General features: G+C 32.9%; 1 pseudogene; it reads left to right on the forward strand.

Annotated features, from left to right (window-relative positions):
• Nucleotides 1-10,577: 10,577 nt before the first annotated feature.
• LOC113604826 (uncharacterized) lies at nt 10,578-10,670 on the forward strand (annotated as a pseudogene).
• The last annotated feature ends 5,741 nt before the right edge of the window (nt 10,671-16,411 follow it).

Raw genomic sequence — 16,411 nt, forward strand, 5'->3', positions numbered from 1 at the left:
TTTTCTTTTTTTGCCTCTTATGCAGTTGAAGTTCTTCAAATACTTAGACTTTGAGTATATCTATAGAGATACATAGATATACAGAGATAAAGATATTTGGTATTAGTAGTAGTAATTGCCTATGCTCTTGTCACTTGTGGAAGTACATGTAGCATCTGATTAATGCATAGCAATGGCAGCTGTGATGAGTTTATGCGTGAGTGTGTAGTTAGGGATAGAGGGATTACAGATTCACTTCAGGGTGGCGATATGTTTTCCCACATGGAAATATATTTCTTTCTTCTTTCCATAACATTTAATATTACTGGGAGCACATTCCAAAGTCTCGGGTACTCTGACCATTTCCAATGTCAGAACTGTTTTATCACTGGGTTTGTGGCTTATATCTGCACATGAGACTGATCAGCTCTTCCTCAGTCTTTAAACTAATTGAATCTACGTTCATTGGCACCTTTATTATCCCTGCCTCTACTGCAGTGATCTTTGAATTTAGGCTCTCCAGCTCTCCTGAAAAGCAAACAAAGATTTTTCAAAAACTACTATTTTAATTATATGTGATAATTTCTCCTATCCACTGGGTTTTGGCATGATTTGGATTTTGTCTATGTTTTCCTTTTCAGAAATTGCTTACAGATATAGTCAGCAGGTGAATAGACATAGTCACTAGATATAGTGACTAGATATAGTCAATAACTCCCTAAAGTGTTGGTATTGCTGGGTATTTATTTACTAGTTGTTCTTTTTGTAATTTTTGCTCTTAAGTATTTGTCAGTTTGGTGTGATTTTGGAGAGAAAAGTCAGCCATTTTGCATTTGATACTTCCTGTTTTTGTCTAACAAATCCCATGCCTGAGAGCAATTGTTCTCAAATTTCAGTCTGTGTTGGAATCACTGGAGTTTCTGATTTGATTAGTAGAAGGCCTGAGAATCTGCATTTCCAGTGAGTTCCTGGGTGATGCCAATGCTGCTTGTCAGGGAGCCACATTTTAAGCATCTCTCATAGAGTATTCCTTCAAGTAGGTCTAGAAATATACTTTTCCTCAAATCAAACTGCTGAAATAAAGGTTTTTTCCTTATGAATTATTTGGTGGAAACATTCGTTTTCAGATAAGAAAATTAGAATCAGTGAAATTAAGGGACTAGCACAAAGCTGATTGATTGGTTGACTCAGGAAAATCTGAGCAACACATTTGATCCAGGAAATAATTAAGTGACCGGCTTCCTTTTCTAAATGTTGTATTTTGTGAAAAATAAGTGTTTGAACTTTCCACCTAGGAAGGCAACCTTGAATTTCAGCAGAAAATCCTTGGGAGTTTGAAACCAATGCTTTCTTCTGACACCCAAATGACTGTTCTGTTTGTTGGTGCACCTGGTTTTTCTTCCATTTGGTCTTAGAGGATCCCTGTAAACATGTTAGTGTTGGCATAGTTCAACAGTAAGTTTAACATTATCAACTAATATCAACTTCCTCTTGCTCTTTTAATCCTTTGGCTTCTTTCCTTATCCATTTCAGAAAAGGTTTCTTTATAATTTCTGTTCGGGTCACAGGACTTGTCCTTTTTCACTGCTGTCACTTAATTGACAGTTTAAACTAGATTATATTTAAATATTACACATACTACTTATCATTAAGTTATAATTGCAGTGAAATTTAAGCTAGAATCAATATTAAGTGTTCGCCCAAACCATTGCATTCAGCTTGATTAATGATTGCAATTGATTGATGTGAATTAAGAATGGCAGAGCATTTAAAAGCATTACAATGAACAGCTACATTTAATTTTCACAGCAATATCCTCTTAGAATGTTTTACATGTTAATGGTCTGAGAATTCGGAATTCTATACTAGGTTTTAAAAATAATAATCAGAGATTTAGGATAGTACTGTTCTCCCTATTGCTTAAAGTATCCAAATATAAGAAACCCAAGTTCCCTACTTTACTGTAAATATTTTGGCTTTTCTTTGTAATTAAAACAATTTTTTTTTGAGAGAGAAAGCGTGAGTGGGGGTGGAGCAGAGAGAGAGGAGACACAGAACCTGAAGCAGGCTCCAACCTCAGAGCTGTCAGCAAGGAGCCTGACACGGGGCCTGAACTTAGGAACTGAGAGATCATGACCTGAGCTGAAGTCTGACACTTAACCAACTGAGTCATGCAGACACCCCAATGTTTTGGCTTTTTTAACTGAATTATAAAGTATTTTGTCATATCTACAGATTTCCCCCTGAAGTTGTGAGGTAATAATGCTGCATTAGAATATATATAAGAAGAAGGAAGAATAGACAAGGGGGTATGTTAAAACTTCCATATTTCAAATGTTCAGGGGAAAGAAAGCTTCATGCTTTACTAAACTTGTCCATAAATAAAATAAAATAAAACAATAATTTATAACCATGCTTGCAAATTTGGGGAGCACTTAACTTATCCAATAAATAGAGACCAAGGATGAATGCAAGCATACTGTGCCTCAAGACTGAAATTGGCATTACAAAGTGGAGTACAGTTCTGTGTATATATGATGTCTGGAATTATGTTTGTTCTTCCTTTTGTCGAATACTAACAGAAAGGTTACTTACTTGATTAGTTTAGGTAAGTTAAATTTATTTTTGTATTTCTAGTGAATTTGACAGCTTTCAAGGGAAAAAATTAAAGATCATCCAATGTCTATCTTAAAATGAAATTAGATTGAAAGATTGATACAGTGCACATGTAACCAAAATTGTATCCTTAGCATTTTGTTTTTGTTTTGTTTTCTTTCTCTTTCTCTCCCCCTCCCCCCCCCCCTTCCTGCTGCCACTCCCACCCCCATGCCCACTTTTCCAGCATTGAAAAGAATTCTGGTTCCTTAGCTAACTTGTTTTGCTTTTCATCATATCACAAATGGAAAATATCCAGTTGTGGAGAAAATGTTGATGGTTTTGCACGGTACAGGAATGTAGTTTAAAGCTTAGCTATGTATAGAGTCAGCCTTTTTTTCTGCCAAAATGAATAAACCTCTCTGTGAACCTATGAAGTTCACCTTGAAGTTCATGGTGAAGTCAACAGAACATTTAAGCACTAAGGGAGGCAGAGGAGAAGTAAACATTTCTACCAATCACAAGATAGTGTGGAACATGATTAATTCTAACCCACTAAATTAAGATCTTGTAATGTCAGTTTAAGTGTATTCTTAGTGTGGAAGTGGGGAGTGAAATATGTTTGCTAGCTGAAAATATTGCCTGGACATTTATAATATTTCTGTAGCACATTTTCTGGCTTAGATTGAAGAAATCAAACTCTTTTTAAACACTTAATGTAACACTTATATGTGTTGAGAAACAAGGTAGTCTTATATTTTATCAATTAAAAAGAGTCTGAGATGGTTTTCTATAGATGGCTTCATCAAAGTTCTATATATTTAAAGCTTTAAAAATGTCAATATATTATAATTATTTATTTATCTGACTTCAAACACATTTTTCAAAAATATATTAAATTTAATATTTTACTCAGAAGCATTTCTAAACATGTGTATTTGAAATAGTATGTTTTTATTCTTACTGGTGTGTGTTATAAAAATTATATGTAACAAAATATATTAAAATTTGAAATAGAGGCACCTGGGTGGTTTAGTTGGTTGAGCGTTCAACTCTTGATTTTAGCTCAGGTCATGATCTCACAGTTCGTGAGTTTGAGCCCAGCATTGGGCTCTGTGCTGATAGTGAGGAGTGTACTTGGAATTCTCTCTCTCTCTCTCTCTCTCTCTCTCTCTCCCTCTCTCTCTGCCCCTTTCTCTCTCTTCCAAAATAAACAAATAAACATTTTTAAAGAATTTGAAATATAGGGGCACCTGGGTGGCTCATTTGGTTAAGCATCTGATTTTGGCTCAGGTCATGATGTCATAGTTCATGAGCTAGAGCCCCACATCAGGCTCTGTGCTGTCAGTGTAGAGCCTGCTCTCGGTTCTCTGTCTCCCTCTTTCTCTGCTCCTTCCCGCTTGTGTACTCACTCTCTCAAAAATAAATAAATAAACATTTTTTTAATGTGAAATATATTTTATATATAGGAAGAAGTATTATAGTAACTTACCTATTCTGTTATCACATTGCTCATTTTGAATATATAGTTTTAGGCCATAGAATTTTATTTATTTATTTATTTATTTATTTATTTATTTATTTATTTATTTGATAGAGAAAGAGAGAGCAGCCGTGCACATGACAGGGGAAAGGGCAGAGGGAGAGAGAGAATCTCAAGCAGGCTCCATGCTCTGTGTGGGCCCAATGCGGAGCTACATCTCCTGACCCTGGGATCATGACCTGAGCTGAAATCAAGAGTCAGATGCTCAACCCACTGAGCCACCCAGGTACCCCAGAACTTTGTAGAATTTTAGGATAGAGTTATACTACAGTAATCTGTCATTAAAAAGACTTTTGTTGATACGTGCTTATTTCTGCCTGATTAGTTATCTCAATACAAATCTTACTGACGTGAGAATGAGATTCTATGTTTAAACTTGAATATAGGTTGTAGTATAAATCCACTTTTAAAGATAATAGATTATTCATTAATTATAAAAATAAGTTCAATGGGAAAAATGTAAAGATGAGAAAAATTCTCCATAATCCATCCAAAAGAGTAAATTATTTTTAACAAGATAATTATTTTAACACTATTTATTACTCTTAAAAATATGTATACCTTTCAGTGCACTCTATCCTTAAGGTGGCAGTTTTCAGACATATATTATGAAATATGCAGTTAACAAAATGTTGACAAAATCTGTAAAAATAAAATAAAATTAGACCTGTACTTACCATAACATGGCAGAAAAGTTATAAGGAAGCTAAACACTTCAATTTAAAACTGAAAACTGAAAAGACAATTGCATTTGATTTCACATTTGTTTTTGCCCATCACGTTGCATTTTACCAGCCAGTAATCTGCAAAAAGATACGGTACCTGAATCACTTTCTCTTTCGTAGAGCTTCAAGAAATGGAAGACATTTAGATAAAAAGTAGAAGAAAATTTTGCAGAAGCAAAGAGCTGTTGTGTCTGTAAAATAACTAATTGAAGTGTGTACCCTCCACTTCGTGTTCCCTAATGTTTGGCAATCCTATTGCAAAAATGCTGAACCTAAAGAAGCTGGCCTCAGAGCCACAGCACTCATTTGGAGTGCTGTGTGAGGCTGTGGTGTGCCCACTCCACCAGGCTGTCAGTGCCCAGCATTATCAGAACTCAGCAAAATTTCACAACTGGGTGCCAAACACTACTAGGTGTTTCTAATGTATTTTTTCCTGGCTATCAATGGCGGGTTAAGTTCTCAAAAATGGAGGCATTTGCAATTCTCACAGTATGCATCTACACAGTTTATTAAAACTTGCTTTATGCAGTAATATTCTTAATTTGGTAAAAAATATCTGAACATACTTAGGCTATTAATTATGACAAAAACTATTTTTCTATTTGATGATAAAACATATACAGATATGTTAAACCTAATTTAGGTAACAATATTATAATAACCCATTCTTCTTTTAATAATTCACTATATTAATACAAGTATTTTAGGAATTATTTCATATCATCTGCTATACTCACATTCTCCATGACAAACATAGAGATGTTGTGTTTTGCATACAATCATGATGAAATCTTTTTTTGTAGAAGAGAATATTATTTGTAAGTATGCTAGCATTAATTTCTTCTATGATTATTATCATTAAAATCATTTCCCTCTCTACTTATGGACCACAAATTACTCTTGTTCATAAAAATAAAAAGAAAATTGCTTTCTAGGACAGATTAATATTTCAGTGTCACTACTGCAAGATATCTAATGGTCTCATGTTAATAACAACATTATGTCCTTTCTTGGACTTAAATGACAAATACTTATAGATTGCAATATGTTTAGTGACATTTTTGTTTTTAGTAACATGTATTCCTTTTGCATTATTTGGTTTTTGCAGTGGTATTTTGCTGAAGCAATTCATATTTATAAAATAATATTTCAACCTTAAAATAGTATTTAAATCAGTGAGGGTTAAAAATTAGACTTCTTTGTCATAAGTTTTAGCAGGGTTGGAAAAACTCATTCTATGGAGCAAAAATAAAATTTGCCACTCCCAGTAATATTATAGGACTCAGAGATTTTCAACCAAAAATTGAATTTAGTTAAATGATTGGCTGTGTGGTAATTCTAAGTAAATTCAAATCCACCAGAATGGTAGGCTAATGACATAAAGTTGTTTATTTTAGCTGCAAAAGGACAATCAATAACTGAGAATTCCTTAACTACAGTGATTTGAAAAAATGACTTTTTTTTCTAAAGTTAATTGAATTTTTAAAGCATTTTTTCCTGTGAAGCAAAAGCATTTTCTACAACAGCTCTTGTTTATAAACCCAAAGGGGCATCAAAATGGAATACTGGAAATTGAAGCAATGATTGTTAAGCGACAATAAATCATGTTCAGAAAAAAAGGGAAAGCATAGATCTATTGTTTGATGAACAGAGTGTCCTGTTAATAAGTGAGAGAAAGTAGAAAGAACTGTGTAACAAATTTTACTTCCCTTTTCTTCAGAAAAAAAAAAACCCTAGAAAGGGCAGAATAAATAAAGCAGAGGTATAAGTTGAGTGAGGAAAGTATAAGAATGCATATAATTGTTTCAATGAAATTAGGATACTAAACTCAGAAAATTTATCCAACAATGTCAAATGAATTCATAGATGTAATTTCAGAACACCTGTCAGTAATCCTAACAAACTCATAATAAAAGGAAAATATGCCATAAGACTAATGATCTGTAAATGCTTTCAAAATTAAGGGAAGAATAGAAGCCAGAAATGACAGGTAGATTCTAAGAAAATTCTAGAATAGATTATATGTTTCAGAAAGTTTCACTAGCATAACTTTAGAGTTGGGATTTCAGAGGAAGAAAAAATATGAGAGATATTCAAGATACAATGGGATGTCATTAAAATGAATATGGAATTGTTGCCTAAAGCTAAGGAAATGCAGATTCCACTGAGAAATCAATGAAGTTTGCTATACCTGCATAGCTGTGAAGATTTTCATCTAACCATATCAGATTAAAGAATACCAATTGAATAACATGCAGACTTGGGAACCCTTGTTTATAAAAAAAAAGAGGAATCAGAATGTTTATCTGTGACTGGAGAAAACTCAAGATGTATACTGTCCCTAAATCCCTTGCTTTGTCTACAATCTTGAATAAACAATGTCAGCTTTTTGTGAAGGTGGGATTTAACAATCACAAATTATCATTTTAATAGACTCAAATTGCTTGAGATGCTAACATTTCTCCCAGAGTTGGTAAATTATCTTCTCAATCCCCACAATATTTTAAAGTTAAATTTAAAAATAAAGTAAATTCAAAGAACTAATTTGGTAGTTTAGAGATATTGTAATTGTCAGAATTAATCACACTGGTAATCTCTCTGATTTTTAATTTTAATTAAAATATATACTTATGGGTTTGTGATTTTGTCAACCAAAGAGTGTAAGATATTTGATGAAGTTTGTAAATGGCAGAGGGGTGTTTAAGAGGTCTGGATTAATAATATGTATTCTTTTAATTTGTGAAATTTAAAGCATTTGGAAGGATTTTCTTGTGAGTAGGAAAGGATTCCTTTCCATGTAGTTAATTAACACATCCACCACCTCACATATTTACCTTTTTTTTCTTTTGGTGAGAACATGTAGGTTTTATTCTCTTAGCAAGTTTCAATTATACAAAATGTCATTATCAACTCTAGTTACCATTTATACATTAAATTCTCAAAACTTATGCATCTTATAACTGAAAATTTGTACCCTTTTATCAATCTCTTCCTATTTCCCCCACAACCCAGCCTCTGACAACCACTTTTCTACTCTCTCTCATGAGTTTTTCTTTTTTGTTTTTGTTTTTGTTTTAGATTCCAAATGTAAGTGATACCATGTGGTATTTTCCTTTCCTTGTTTGTCTTACTTCACTTAGCATAATGCTTTCCAATTTCATCCATGTTGTCACAAATGACAGAATTTCTTTCTTTTTTAAAATTTTTTTTTCAACGTTTATTTATTTTTGGGACAGAGAGAGACAGAGCATGAACAGGGGAGGGGCAGAGAGAGGGAGACATAGAATCGGAAACAGGCTCCAGGCTCTGAGCCATCAGCCCAGAGCCTGACGCGGGGCTCGAACTCACGGACCGCGAGATCGTGACCTGGCTGAAGCCGGACGCTTAACCGACTGCACCACCCAGGCGCCCCCAGAATTTCCTTCTTTTTAAAAGCTGAATATAATATATATTATGTATACATGTATACATAATATATATATGTATACATGTATACATAATATATATATGTATACATGTATACATATATAAATAAAAGTTGAATATAATATATATATGTATATATACATATATATGTATACATGTATACACACACACACACACATATATATATCACATTTTTGTAACCTGTTCATCTGCCAGTAAACACTTAGGCTGTTTCTATACTTTGGCTTCTGTGAATAATGCTGCTATAAACATGGGAATATAGGTACCTCTTTGAGATAATGATTAGTTTCCTTTGAATTTATATACCCAGAAGTAGCATGGCTGGATCATATGGTAATTCTATTTTTAATTTTTTGATGAACCTCCATACAGTTTTACAAAATGGCTATACCAGTTTACATTAAGGATTCCTTTATCTTCACATCCTCACCAGTGTTTGTTATTTTTTGTCTTTTTGTTAAAAGCATTCCTAACATGTGTGAGATATCTCTTTATGATTTGAATCCACATTTCCCTGATGATCAATAATGTTGAGCACTTTTTCAAGTACTTGTTAACTATCTGTATGTTTTTGGAAAAATGTCAATTTGGTCCTTTTTGGTTGGGGTATTTTATTTTATTTTTTGCTTATTGAATTGCTGAGTTCCTTGTATATTTTGGATATTAACCACTTATCAGATATGTGGCTTGCAAATATTTTTTCTCATTCCATAGGTTGCCTTTTAATTTTGTTGATAGTTTCCTTCGCTGTGCAGAAGCTTTTTAGTTTAATGTAATTAAGCTTGTTTATTTTGTTTTTGTTGCTTTTCTTTTGGTGTCAAATTAAAAAAATTATTGCTAAAATCAATGCTAAGGAGCTTATTGCCTATATTTTCTTCTAGTGGTTTTATGGCTTCAGGTCTTACATTTAAGTCTTTAGTCTGATTTGAGTTGATTTTTGTGTATGGTTAAGATAAAATATGTAATTTGAACTTAATAGTTTAAACTACTAGATTCCAAATTTTTAATAAATGTATGACCTAGGTAGCTATTAATACTTTTCCTTCCACAAAATCATTTTTAGACCTAGAGAAGTTCATGCAAATGAATGCCTTAGAATTCTGCTACAGAATTGCTCTCATACCATAAACAAAACATCTGACAATTTAACAGTCAGACAAAATATATGAAACAATCATTTTCAGACATTGAAAAACAAGTCCCATTGGGCTATAATCCCTGAGAGAAGAGAAACAAATGAACTGGGTCCTACAATACTCTAGCTTATTGCCAGGATGAAGTTTCCAGGAGAAAGCCTGATAGTCTCACTGAGTTGAAGATACAGCAATTAAAGTTTGGAATATCTAGACAGCTAAAATTTATGGTGTAGAATTCAAGGGATGAAGGAACTGCACATAGAACAATGAAAAATTTAAGAAGGATGCTTTAAGCATTGGCTGAGTACTGATGCATGCATGTGTTAACAGAGACTCCCATAGTCCAAGCAAGAATCACTGATTAGCAATACTACTCAGAGCTCACACAAACTGTAAATAATTTGTGTAAAAAGACCTTATAATAATGGAAACATTGGGTAGAGTCTTAACAGATGTGTGACACTTCAGCAGTTGGGATTACATTATTCCCAGAGATAAAATCTATGTAAGACCTCTCCAAACAAAACTTAATGTTGTGTTTTAATGGATAAAATTACCACAAGCTACTTATCTATGCATCAGAACAAAATCTAACATTCTTTAAAGGAGTTCAATAAAATCCAGAAACAAACAACATAAAATTAAAAATTGTCCAACATTTAATAAAACATTATCAAGCATGTAAATAAGCAGGAAGATATAAACCAAAGCAGGAGAAAAATCAAGTAGTAGAACCAGACCCTCATAATAATGGAGATGATGAAATTTATAGACAAGGTTGTTAAGATAGCTATTATAAATATCATGAACATGATCTATAATCGAAATGTCAATATGAACACATAAAGAAGAGAGATGGAAGATATTATAAAGACCCAAATGGAACTTGTAGACTTGACATGCAATATCTTAAGTGAAAAGCACACAGGATGCGATTAAAAGCAGATTAGGCATGGAAGAGAAAAATATCAGTGAGCATAAGATATATGAATAGAAACTATTCAAAATGAAGCACAGAGAGAAATAAGACTGAAAAGTAAAAATGGCCACTGTTTGGTGTGTTATTGAAAAATGTCAATTGTCTGCATGTATAATTGGAGACCCTGAAGGAACAAGGGAGGGCAGAAAGAATATTTAAAGAAATAATGGCCAGTGTTCACTTTGGCAGCACATATACTAAAACTGGAATGATACAGAGAAGATTAGCATGGCCCATGCACAAAGAAATAATGGCCAAATCATTTTAAAATAGATAAAAAATAAATTTACAGATTCAAGAAGTTCAACAAACCCAACAGTGAAGAAGAAGAAGAGGGGAAAAAAAGGCTAAAACCTGTCTGACAAATGATTAAAAGGCCAATGATAAAAAATATTAAAAGAAAAAGAAGCAAAAAGACACACTATATATGGAAGAACTAAATAAGAATCTCAAGAGCAGGTTACATCAAACTAAAAAGGTTCTGTACAGCAAAATAAATGATCAACAAAATAAAAATGCAACCTACCTAATGGCAGAAAATGTTTGCAAATCATATAATTGATAAAGGGTTAATATACAAAATATATAAAGAACTCACAGAACTCAATAGCAAAGTCATCATCATTCATCTGATTAAGAAATAAGCAGAGGACCTGAATAGACATTTTTCCAAAGAAGACATACAGATGGCCAACAGATACTTGAAAAGATATTCAACATCACTCATCATCAGAAAAATGCAAATCAAATGATATTTCATCTCACATCTGTTATAATGGTTATTATCAAAAAGACAAGAAATAAAAAGTGTGGGTGAGGATGTGGAGAAAAGGGAGCACTTGTACACTGTTGATAGGGGTGTAAATTCGTGCAGTCACTATGGAAAACAGCATGGAGGGTTCTCAAAATATTAAAAATAGAACTATCATATGATCCAGCAATTCCACGTATGGGTATTTACCCTAAAGAAACAAAAACACTAACTCAAAAATATATATTCACTCCTATGTTCATTGCAACATTATTTATAATAGCCAAGATATGGAAACAACCTAAGTATCCAGAGGCTGTGCAAACTAGCAGATAATGAACAATGTCTGTAAAGTACTGAAAGACACAAAGAAAAGATATAGATATGTCAACTGAAAATTCTATTCCTATCTAAATTATCTTACAAAGAGAAGCAAAATCGACTTTTTCATATTTAGAAGAATAGAGTAAAAACTTAAAATTTAAAGGAAGTTCTTCACATAGAAAAAAAGTGATACCAGAGAGAAAGTTGGGTCTACACAAAGAAAACAATAATCTCAGAGATTAAAAATATGCAAGTGTATATAAAATTACTTTTTCTCATTTTTAATCTATTTAAAGTATAATTAGCTGTTTAAGTAAATAATGTCTATCCAGAATTTAATTGTATGCAACCATGGCAGAAATGATGGGAATAGGGAAAATAAGGTTTAGTACTTTCAGGTCCTTATGCCATATGTAAACCAACACAGCAATATTTGAAGATAGATATTGATAAATTAAATGTGTATGTTATCAATTCTAGATCAACCATCAAAAAAGATGAATAAAACAAAGAAGTATAGTTAATAAGCCTGTAGGGGACATAAACAAAAGTACAATAATGATTCAATTAATTCAAAAGAAGTAGAAAAAGTTGAAAAATATTAAAGAATACATGGGACAAATAGAAATAATAACAAGATATCTATAATTATCATATATAATAGAAAAATAAAGCCCATATATACATTTCCTGTAAGAAACCCTCTTTGGCTCAGTTATTCTGGTCCAAATCTTGAGATGTGGAGGAGTACTCAAGAGTATTGATGAATGGATTCAGTGGCTCAGTTTGTTCTCAAGAGCTGTTTTATGGAATAATTTTTGGATCTCATTATGTTCAAACTTTTTATTAATGATTTGGGTGAAGATATAAAAAAACAATCCAAAAGAAAAATGTGTGGTGACACAATACCAAGCTGCTTACCTAAAGCCAGTAGGCTACCATCAAATATCTTTGGATCTGCATTACAAAAACTAATATGTGCTGAATGTAACATGGTATCTTGCAACAAATCTTGCACTAGAAAAAAGGAGTTTAGTGGAAAATGGTGACATCTGAATAAAACCTGTAGTTTAGTTAATAGTGTTATATCTATATTAATTTCTTAGTTTTGATAAATGAATCATGGTTATAGAAGATGTCAACATGAAAAAAGTTAGTGCAGGGCACATGAGAACTCTGTACTATATTACAACTCTGTAAGTCTAACATTATTTCAGTCTAAAATTATTTAAGTCTAAAAGTCTTAAAATTATTTAGGTCTAAAAATTATTTCAAAATAAAAAGTTAAAAAAGTTAATATGTATCAATAAAGTACAATGACACAAAAAACATTTAGGAGAAGAGTTATTATACGGTGGTAAATTCTCCTTGGAAAAGAAGCAAGTAAATGGATAAATTGGTGAAGATTATTGAATACTTACTATGTTCTGGGGGTTTACATGGATTATCATATTATATTTTCATAATAACCATTACCGTTGACATATTACTTTCATCATTTTACAGGGGAAGTTCAGTCAATTGCTCAGAGCCAGTAAATTGCAAATCTGGGATATAAAACTAAGTTTGTATAACTCAAAAGGCCAGGACTTTTCCACAATGCTAGAGTAGCCTCTAGTGTTAACAATTTAACTCTCATGTACATGAAGCTTAAAGCTATATTTTCACTTTATATTAATTTTAAGATGGATGTTTAAGAAGTAGTGTGTATTAGGAGAATAATCAGAATTATAAGGAAGTCAAGAAAAAATAAGTCTTAGTCCCAAATTTTTTTAAAAAGTAGATATATGAATACATGATAACTATTATCAATAACAAGTTTTCATTTATTCAGAAGGAATCCATACAGACTTTACAGAGAGGGTGCATATTTCACTTTAAGGGAAAATATGCTTCAGCATTAGATTGTTTAATAATAAAATGAGCTTTTTTTTGAAGTCTTGCTAGTGGTGTTATTTAAGTAGCAGCAAGATGTTCTCCAGGGGAGGTCTATCATTCTAAGAAGAAATAATTTCTCCAAAGACATAATGATATGAAATACACTGAATGTTTGGGAAATAGAAAATACTATCAGATAGCAGGATCACATGTCCTGGTAACAATGGAAATTGCTCAGGAATTTTGTTGTCACAATGAAAGACTGAGAAATATATTGACATTCTAATTAAATCTTATTATTATTAATTGCAGTCCTATTAGACCCACTAAGCAGTCATTAAGTAGTCACTAAATAGTAAATCAAAACAATTCTAGCCAGTGACAAATTTGGTGATAGTTTTGAAAACTTGGATAGTTAAAAAATCAAAATTAAGGGCTAATAGCAGCAAATCCCCTTGCAAAAGAAAAAAGGATGAAAAAATTATATAATTAAAATTAAGCACTTATACTAAAGTATTACACTTGATATATTTTATGCCATTAATGAATTCTGTTTAAAAAGAGTAAAAATCAAGTCACAAATCTGGGAGAAATACATGCATTTACTAAAACAATTCTACCTCACAATTCTGTTTTTATTCTATTTCACTTCTGGCCCAGAGTTATACTGTGATTCATTGGTTGAGCCAAAATGGGTACCAAATAAAAACATTTTCTTAGGAAAACCACCCAAACTACAGGAAAGCAACACTATTTAGTTCCTTTATTTTCAGTAATTCATTCCTTTAGCTTAGGACTCTGATCTTTCATGCTATCAAGGGAGACCATCTTCTAAACATTTATCATAATTGTCCTTTAGTATAAATGAAGGCTCTAAAGGAAAGTTTTGATAAAGGAGGCTGGCAAGAAAGTTGATGCCACTGAATGGCTGAGTGGAAAATTATGGATGGAAAGGATGGACATGGGACAGAAGAAGAGACCTGAAGAACACACATATAAATCGCCTTAAGTATTGGCCTTGAATATCTCATTTATTACTTTTCAATTATCTGTCTGACATCTGAAATTACAAGCATGTGTGCTAACGTTATTCTTAAGGAAAATGTAAATATTGTAGTCCCTAATTCTTCTATGGGGTGAATTGGATATGTGATTATAAGGTGTTCATGTATCACACACTAATTTCATAAAAGATAAATTCGGTAATTAGAAGTTATATTTTTTATGAGGTACTTTTTAAACAAAGGTTAATTCTTAACTAGTTTCATTTATAATTAAACTGAAAATGTCACAATTTCCTTCTAAAATAAATACACATATTCAAGTAATCACAGTAGTTGACTGAGATTAATAGAGATCAAGTTGTGGTCTTTATTATACCTGTGATGGTTAATTTTATGTCTCCATTTAGCTAGACTATGATGTTCAGATATTTGGTCAAACATCAGTCTACATGCTTCTGTGAAGGTGTTCTGTTAATGTGATAAACATTTGTATTAGTACACTTTGAGTAAAGCCAAATTTTCCATAATGTGTGTTGGTCTCAAGCATTCACTTGAAGGTCATAAGAAAAGAATACTGAGGGGCTGGGGGAGATGAACAAAATGGGTGAAGGGGAATGGGAGACACACACTTTCAGTTATGGAATGAATAAGTAGCTGGAATAAAAGGTGCAGCATAAGGAATATTGTCAATGGTATTGCATTAGCATTGTATGGTGACAGATGGTAGCTGCATTTGTGGTATAGCTTGTGTGTATACACTTGTCGAATCTTTACATTATATACCTCAAACTAATGTACCATTGTGTGTCAACTATACTCAAATTAACTTTTTTAATGTTTATTTATTTTTGAGAGAGAGAGACAGAGCATGAGCAGGGGAGGGGGAGAGAAAGACGGAGATACAGAATCTGAAGCAGGCTCCAGGCTCTGAGCTGTCAGCATAGAGCCTGATGCGGGACTTGATCTCAGGAACAGTGAGATCATGACCTGAACCAAAGTCAGATACTTAACCATAACCAACTGAGCTACCCAGACACCCCAACTATACTCAAATTAAAAAAAAAAAGAAAAGTGAAAAAGACTGAAGTTCCCCCAAGAAGAAGGAATTCTGCCATTATACTTCCTTTGAACTTGATATTGCCACATCAAATTCTCCCTGAATCTCCAGTCTGCTAGCCTGCCCTGCAGATTTTGGAATTGCCAGTCCCTACAATTGCACAATCCAATTCCTTAAAATCTCTATTTCAGTAGATTATAGGTAGATGATAGATAGATGGATAGATAGATAGACAGATATAGATATGGATCTCTATAGCAGAATAAACTATTTGTACTCTTAGACTCTATTTCTTCTATTTAACAGAAAAAATAACTCCTTCCAGAGTTTTAATTTTCAACTACAAATAAATAGAGGGACAAAAATAAATGCACCCCACTATCTTTCAGATATAAAACACATACACACAACATACACACACTGAATACAGTGTTAGGGTAAATACATGTCTCGGCATGAGTCTTATGCAATAGGAAAACTTTAAAAGTATGTATTTTATAATTCTTTTAATTAATTTATTTATTTATTCTGAGAAAGAAAGCACAAGTGGGGGAGGGGAAGAGAGAGAAGGAGAAAGGGAATCTCACGCAGGCTCCGCACTGTCAGCACAGAGCCCCATGAGGGGCATGAACTCACAAGCCATGAGATCAAGATCTGAGCTGAAGTCAAGAGCTAGCCTCTTAACCAACTGAGATATCCAGGTGCCCCAATTTTATAAACTTTCTTAATGTTTATTTATTTTTGAGAGAGAGAGAGAGAGAAAGAGAGAGGGGAGAGGTGCAGAGAGAGAGAGGAAGACACAGAATCTGAAGCAGGCTCCTGGCTCTGAGCTGTCAGTACAGAACCTGGGCTCAAACCCACCAACTGTGAGATCATGACCTGAGTCGAAGTTGGACGCTTAACCAACCGAGCCACCCAGATGCCCCAAAAGTATGTATTATTTTAAATGTACTTATTTAAATAAAAATAAGTCAAGCAAATAACAAAAATGTA

Source organism: Acinonyx jubatus, chromosome C2, assembly GCF_027475565.1.
Source record: "Acinonyx jubatus isolate Ajub_Pintada_27869175 chromosome C2, VMU_Ajub_asm_v1.0, whole genome shotgun sequence".
Classification (NCBI taxonomy): domain Eukaryota; kingdom Metazoa; phylum Chordata; class Mammalia; order Carnivora; family Felidae; genus Acinonyx; species Acinonyx jubatus.